Source organism: Stegodyphus dumicola, chromosome 11, assembly GCF_044657685.1.
Source record: "Stegodyphus dumicola isolate Sdum_Otavi_A_Nest chromosome 11, ASM4465768v1".
Taxonomy (NCBI): Eukaryota; Metazoa; Arthropoda; class Arachnida; order Araneae; family Eresidae; genus Stegodyphus; species Stegodyphus dumicola.
The window spans coordinates 163,065,232-163,070,716 of NC_140778.1; the positions used below are offsets into that span (position 1 = coordinate 163,065,232).

The 5,485-nt window shown below is 52.7% G+C and overlaps 2 non-coding genes and 1 pseudogene across 2 annotated transcripts; all 3 read left to right on the plus strand.

Moving 5' to 3' along the window:
* The first annotated feature begins 991 nt into the window (after positions 1-991).
* On the plus strand, positions 992-2,804 carry LOC118180272 (small subunit ribosomal RNA). The gene has a single exon (XR_004756618.1). It is a non-coding gene; the product is annotated as a small subunit ribosomal RNA (ribosomal RNA).
* A 459-nt stretch (positions 2,805-3,263) lies between these two features.
* On the plus strand, positions 3,264-3,417 carry LOC146994496 (5.8S ribosomal RNA). Its single transcript, XR_015044304.1, has one exon. It is a non-coding gene; the product is annotated as a 5.8S ribosomal RNA (ribosomal RNA).
* A 483-nt stretch (positions 3,418-3,900) lies between these two features.
* The window catches only part of LOC118180273 (large subunit ribosomal RNA), a 5,862-nt pseudogene continuing 4,277 nt past the window's right edge, over positions 3,901-5,485 (plus strand).

The following is a 5,485-nucleotide window of genomic DNA, read 5'->3' on the forward strand; positions in this document are numbered from 1 at the left end:
ACATGACTGTCGCCACCTTATATGTGGGGTAGTGGTTGACGAGATCGAACGAGGCGCGCGTTGCGTCGTATTTCGATTCTCGCTCAGGCACGGAGGCTCGTACGTTGTTACGGTCAATCGCAAAAGCGTGGAGTACCGCTACGACTGAGAGCTATTTCGTGACGGAACGTTGCACTGGCGTCTCTTTATATGGGATGCTGGGCGGCGAACTTCCTGGGCGCAAAAGCTCTTCACGGGCACGGCTGTGGAGGGGTCGAGGGTTTGGCTACCGCTCTGACCGCAAAGCAGACGTGACGGATTCGTTTGTGCGCTCCTATGAGTTCTTCATGGGAGTGGTGCGTTCGTTTCCTCTCGTGATTCTGGCTTTTAATGAACGGTAAGGAGACAGCCGTTCCTTCGCAGCGAAAGGTCTGCGGGCAGGGACGATATACCGACTGGTTGTTGAGCTGGCTACCGCTTCCGGTCGGGAAACGTCTTTGACCGGTTGCACGCAACTTATCGCGAAGTTCTTTCGTGATGGAGGAGTGTGCGACCCTCCTGCGGACCGGCGTAGTAGTTCTCTTGTCCCTAGGGCCCCCCTCGTCTTCGGGAACTTCGTGTTCGCCGCTAGACGGGGTTGAGAACTGAAAACTTTCACAGCGAGTCTGCGACCAGCTCGGCCCCCGTGCCGTTGCTGGGCGTCCAGACCCGTAATAATAAAAATTGAAACACGGGACCTTTTGAATCTGTGTCCAACGCAGTAAAAATAGCCTCTCGATGCCCACGAAGGCTCACCTCCCGGCGCTGATGCCGTGGAGGACGTAGTGAGTTTTGAACCGCTACCGAAAGCACGAGATTATAACCGAAAGCACGAGATTATAAATCTGTGCGTATGAAATAAAAGAGGGAGCCGCCTGGACAACGGCTCCCAGCGCATTTTCCAAGGTGTGCGCTAAGAAATTGGTGGATTCGAGTTGCTCGCAGCTCGAACGTTCTATGAACGTAAAAAAGCTACCTGGTTGATCCTGCCAGTAGTCATATGCTTGTCTCAAAGATTAAGCCATGCATGTCTAAGTACATGCCGTATTAAGGCGAAACCGCGAATGGCTCATTAAATCAGTTATGGTTCCTTGGATCGTACCTTACTACTTGGATAACTGTGGCAATTCTAGAGCTAATACATGCAGCAGAGCTCCGACCCTCTGGGGACGAGCGCTTTTATTAGACCAAAACCAATCGGACCTCGTGTCCGTATCATGTGGTGACTCTGTATAACTTTGGGCTGATCGCACGGGCTCGTCCCGGCGACGTATCTTTCAAGTGTCTGCCTTATCAACTGTCGATGGTAGGTTACGCGCCTACCATGGTCGTAACGGGTGACGGGGAATCAGGGTTCGATTCCGGAGAGGGAGCCTGAGAAACGGCTACCACATCCAAGGAAGGCAGCAGGCGCGCAAATTACCCACTCCCAGAACGGGGAGGTAGTGACGAAAAATAACAATACGGGACTCTTTTGAGACCCCGTAATTGGAATGAGTACACTCTAAATCCTTTAACGAGGATCAATTGGAGGGCAAGTCTGGTGCCAGCAGCCGCGGTAATTCCAGCTCCAATAGCGTATATTAAAGTTGTTGCGGTTAAAAAGCTCGTAGTTGGATCTCAGTTCCAGACGGGTGGTCCGCCTACCGGTGGTTACTGCCTGTTCTGAACAGCCAGCCGGTTTCCTTTGATGATCTTCACCGGTTGTCTTGGGTGACCGGCAAGTTTACTTTGAAAAAATTAGAGTGCTCAAAGCAGGCGTGACGCCTGAATAATGGTGCATGGAATAATGGAATAGGACCTCGGTTCTATTTTGTTGGTTTTCGGAATACGAGGTAATGATTAAGAGGGACAGACGGGGGCATTCGTATTGCGACGCTAGAGGTGAAATTCTTGGACCGTCGCAAGACGAACTACTGCGAAAGCATTTGCCAAGAATGTTTCCATTAATCAAGAACGAAAGTTAGAGGTTCGAAGGCGATCAGATACCGCCCTAGTTCTAACCATAAACGATGCCAGCCAGCGATCCGGCTGTGTTCCTCAAATGACACGCCGGGCAGCTTCCGGGAAACCAAAGCTTTTGGGTTCCGGGGGAAGTATGGTTGCAAAGCTGAAACTTAAAGGAATTGACGGAAGGGCACCACCAGGAATGGAGCCTGCGGCTTAATTTGACTCAACACGGGAAAACTTACCCGGCCCGGACACAGGAAGGATTGACAGATTAAGAGCTCTTTCTTGATTCTGTGGGTGGTGGTGCATGGCCGTTCTTAGTTGGTGGAGCGATTTGTCTGGTTAATTCCGATAACGAACGAGACTCTAGCCTACTAAATAGACGCTCCGATCCTTCGAGTCGGACGTTCTTCTTAGAGGGACAAGCGGCGTTTAGCCGCACGAGACAGAGCAATAACAGGTCTGTGATGCCCTTAGATGTCCGGGGCCGCACGCGCGCTACATTGAAGGAATCAGCGTGTGCTTTCCCTGTCCGACAGGACTGGGTAACCCGTTGAACCTCCTTCGTGCTGGGGATAGGGGCTTGTAATTGTTCCCCTTGAACGAGGAATTCCCAGTAAGCACGAGTCATAAGCTCGTGTTGATTACGTCCCTGCCCTTTGTACACACCGCCCGTCGCTACTACCGATTGAATGATTTAGTGAGGTCTTCGGACTGGCTCTCGAAGCGGCTTTCGGGTCGCGTCGGCGTGCCGGAAAGATGACCAAACTTGATCATTTAGAGGAAGTAAAAGTCGTAACAAGGTTTCCGTAGGTGAACCTGCGGAAGGATCATTACCGATGGTCAGATTCGTCTGGCAAAAACATTGGTTAAACTCGGGGAGGAGGGTTCGCCTTCCTTCCCTGTGCTGCGCGCCACAGAGCGGCGTGGAAGCACAGAAAAAAACTTTGAATGCTTATTTTTGAAATCCCAAGTGGTCTCGTACCCACATCGAGGTGCCTAGTATAATTTCCCGGTCGCAGATTGACGACAAGAGGGAGGTGTTGGACTTTCGGGTCCGATGCTAGGTTTAATGAGTACCGCCACAGTTGGTGGACCGCCTCGCGGGTACGATATCCCGGTGGGGCCCTCTGAAGGAAGAGCGACGGAGAGCTCGCGACTTCGGTCGACTTCTGGTGGGGTCACTTTCCGTGAATTGAACGCTTCTCCGTGCTTCCCCGCAAGGGGAGGTATTTCTTTCATAAGACTTTTGAACGCAAATGGAACCCCTCGGGGATCCATATAATAAAGATGACAACTCTGAGCAGTGGATCACTCGGCTCACGGGTCGATGAAGAACGCAGCCAGCTGCGAGACTTGGTGTGAATTGCAGGACACATTGAGCACTGATTTTTCGAACGCGCATTGCGGTCTCGGGTGATACCCGGGACCTCGCCTGTCTGAGGGTCGGATGAGACTTGCCGAAGGAGCTTGCTCCTACTTGGTCGTATCGGACGTCAAACTCCGTCGACCTAAGGTCTCGTATCCCCTTGGCCGAGAAGCGCACCATTTGAGAGGACGCTCGAGGGCGGGAGAGACGATGCATAAAGATACCGAGGACGGTAGAGGAAGCCGTGACCTCTGGTAAGTAATATGAAATGAGAAGCGTATACATGAGTTATACGACAAATGGCTTTGTGGCAAAAATTGATGGTATAAGATTGGTATGAATATCAAATCTAATAAAAATGAAAATCATTATACAAGTTGGCAATGATTTGATTAATATGAGAGAAAGGTATCGGACTGATACCCCGAATGGCGTCGGAGGGGCGCCTGAAATATTGCATTGTCTCCCATACTCTGAGCCTTTGGTGTGCGAAATGGCTGGATGTAAGGGTTGAAGATACTATAGAATTCGTGTATAACACGGGCACGAAATAATTATATTGTCGACCTCAGATCAGACGAGACGACCCGCTGAATTTAAGCATATAAATAAGCGGAGGAAAAGAAACCAACAGGGATTCCCTTAGTAGCGGCGAGCGAACCGGGATGAGCCCAGCGCCGAATTCCGCACTCTTTGGGTGTTGGAAAATGTGGCGTATAGGAGTGAGCGTTCCGGAGGTTGACTCTGCAGCAAGTCCCCCTGACCGGGGCTGTTACCCAGAGCGGGTGCGAGGCCCATAGCTGCTAGGTCTCCTTCGGATGCGATCTCCTGGGAGTCGGGTTGCTTGGGAGTGCAACCCTAATCGGGTGGTAAACTCCACCTAAGGCTAAATACTGCCGTGAGACCGATAGCAAACAAGTACCGTGAGGGAAAGTTGCAAAGAACTTTGAAGAGAGAGTTCAAGAGTACGTGAAACTGCTCAGAGGTAAACGGGTGGGCCCTCGAAATCCTGTGGCGGGAGGATTCAGTTGGGCTTCCGTGGCAGCACTGGCCGACTGACCAAAACGGATCCCAGAACTGGGCCGGGTCGGCTGTGCAGGTTACGGTTCTCGACGCATTTTCTCCCGCTCTGAGGACGCCGTAGCCGGTTGGGAAGACTCGACGGACTAAAGGACGTGCGTTGGCAGGTGGCCGGTGGCGTGGCTTCGGCTGTGCCGTCGGTTGTTAGCCTGTTCGTCCGGTCTCGTCGCCCGACCGAGGTTTTTGCGGTCCGGATGGACCCTATGCAATGTCCGCCTCCTCCCTTTAGCAGGAGAGCCGGGATTAGAACGCAGCAAGCGTTCGTTGATGGTGCGGTCGCACTCTCTGACTGAGTGGGCCAGTGCCGTCCCGACGTTGATGAGCTACGTCGTGCCCGTGGGAGTGCTGGCGGCTAGCGGCGAGTAGATCGGTCACCCACCCGACCCGTCTTGAAACACGGACCAAGGAGTCTAACATGTGCGCGAGTCAATGGGTCTTGATCAGGCCCAGAGGCGCAATGAAAGCAAAGGGCGGCGAAGGCCGTCTGAGTTGGGATCCTGGGGCTTTCGCGTCCAAGGAGCACCAACGACCCGTCCTTTCCGATTTACCTCGGTTGGGCGGAGTATGAGCGTACACGTTGGGACCCGAAAGATGGTGAACTATGCCCGGGCAGGACGAGGCCAGAGGAAACTCTGGTGGAGGTCCGTAGCGGTTCTGACGTGCAAATCGATCGTCAGATCCGGGCCTAGGGGCGAAAGACTAATCGAACCATCTAGTAGCTGGTTCCCTCCGAAGTTTCCCTCAGGATAGCTGGCGCTCGAGATTCAGTCTCATCCGGTAAAGCGAATGATTAGAGGCCTTGGGGCCGAAACGACCTCAACCTATTCTCAAACTTTAAATGGGTGAGAAGTCTGGCTTGCATGACTGAAGCCCGGACAATTGGATGAGAGTGCCCAGTGGGCCACTTTTGGTAAGCAGAACTGGCGCTGTGGGATGAACCAAACGCTGGGTTACGGCGCCCGATGCGAGACGCTCATGAGACCCCATGAAAGGTGTTGGTTGCTCTAGACAGGTACAGGTAGAAGTGTGGGGAGCACCTGTACTTCATAGCTCGAACAGGTATTGCTC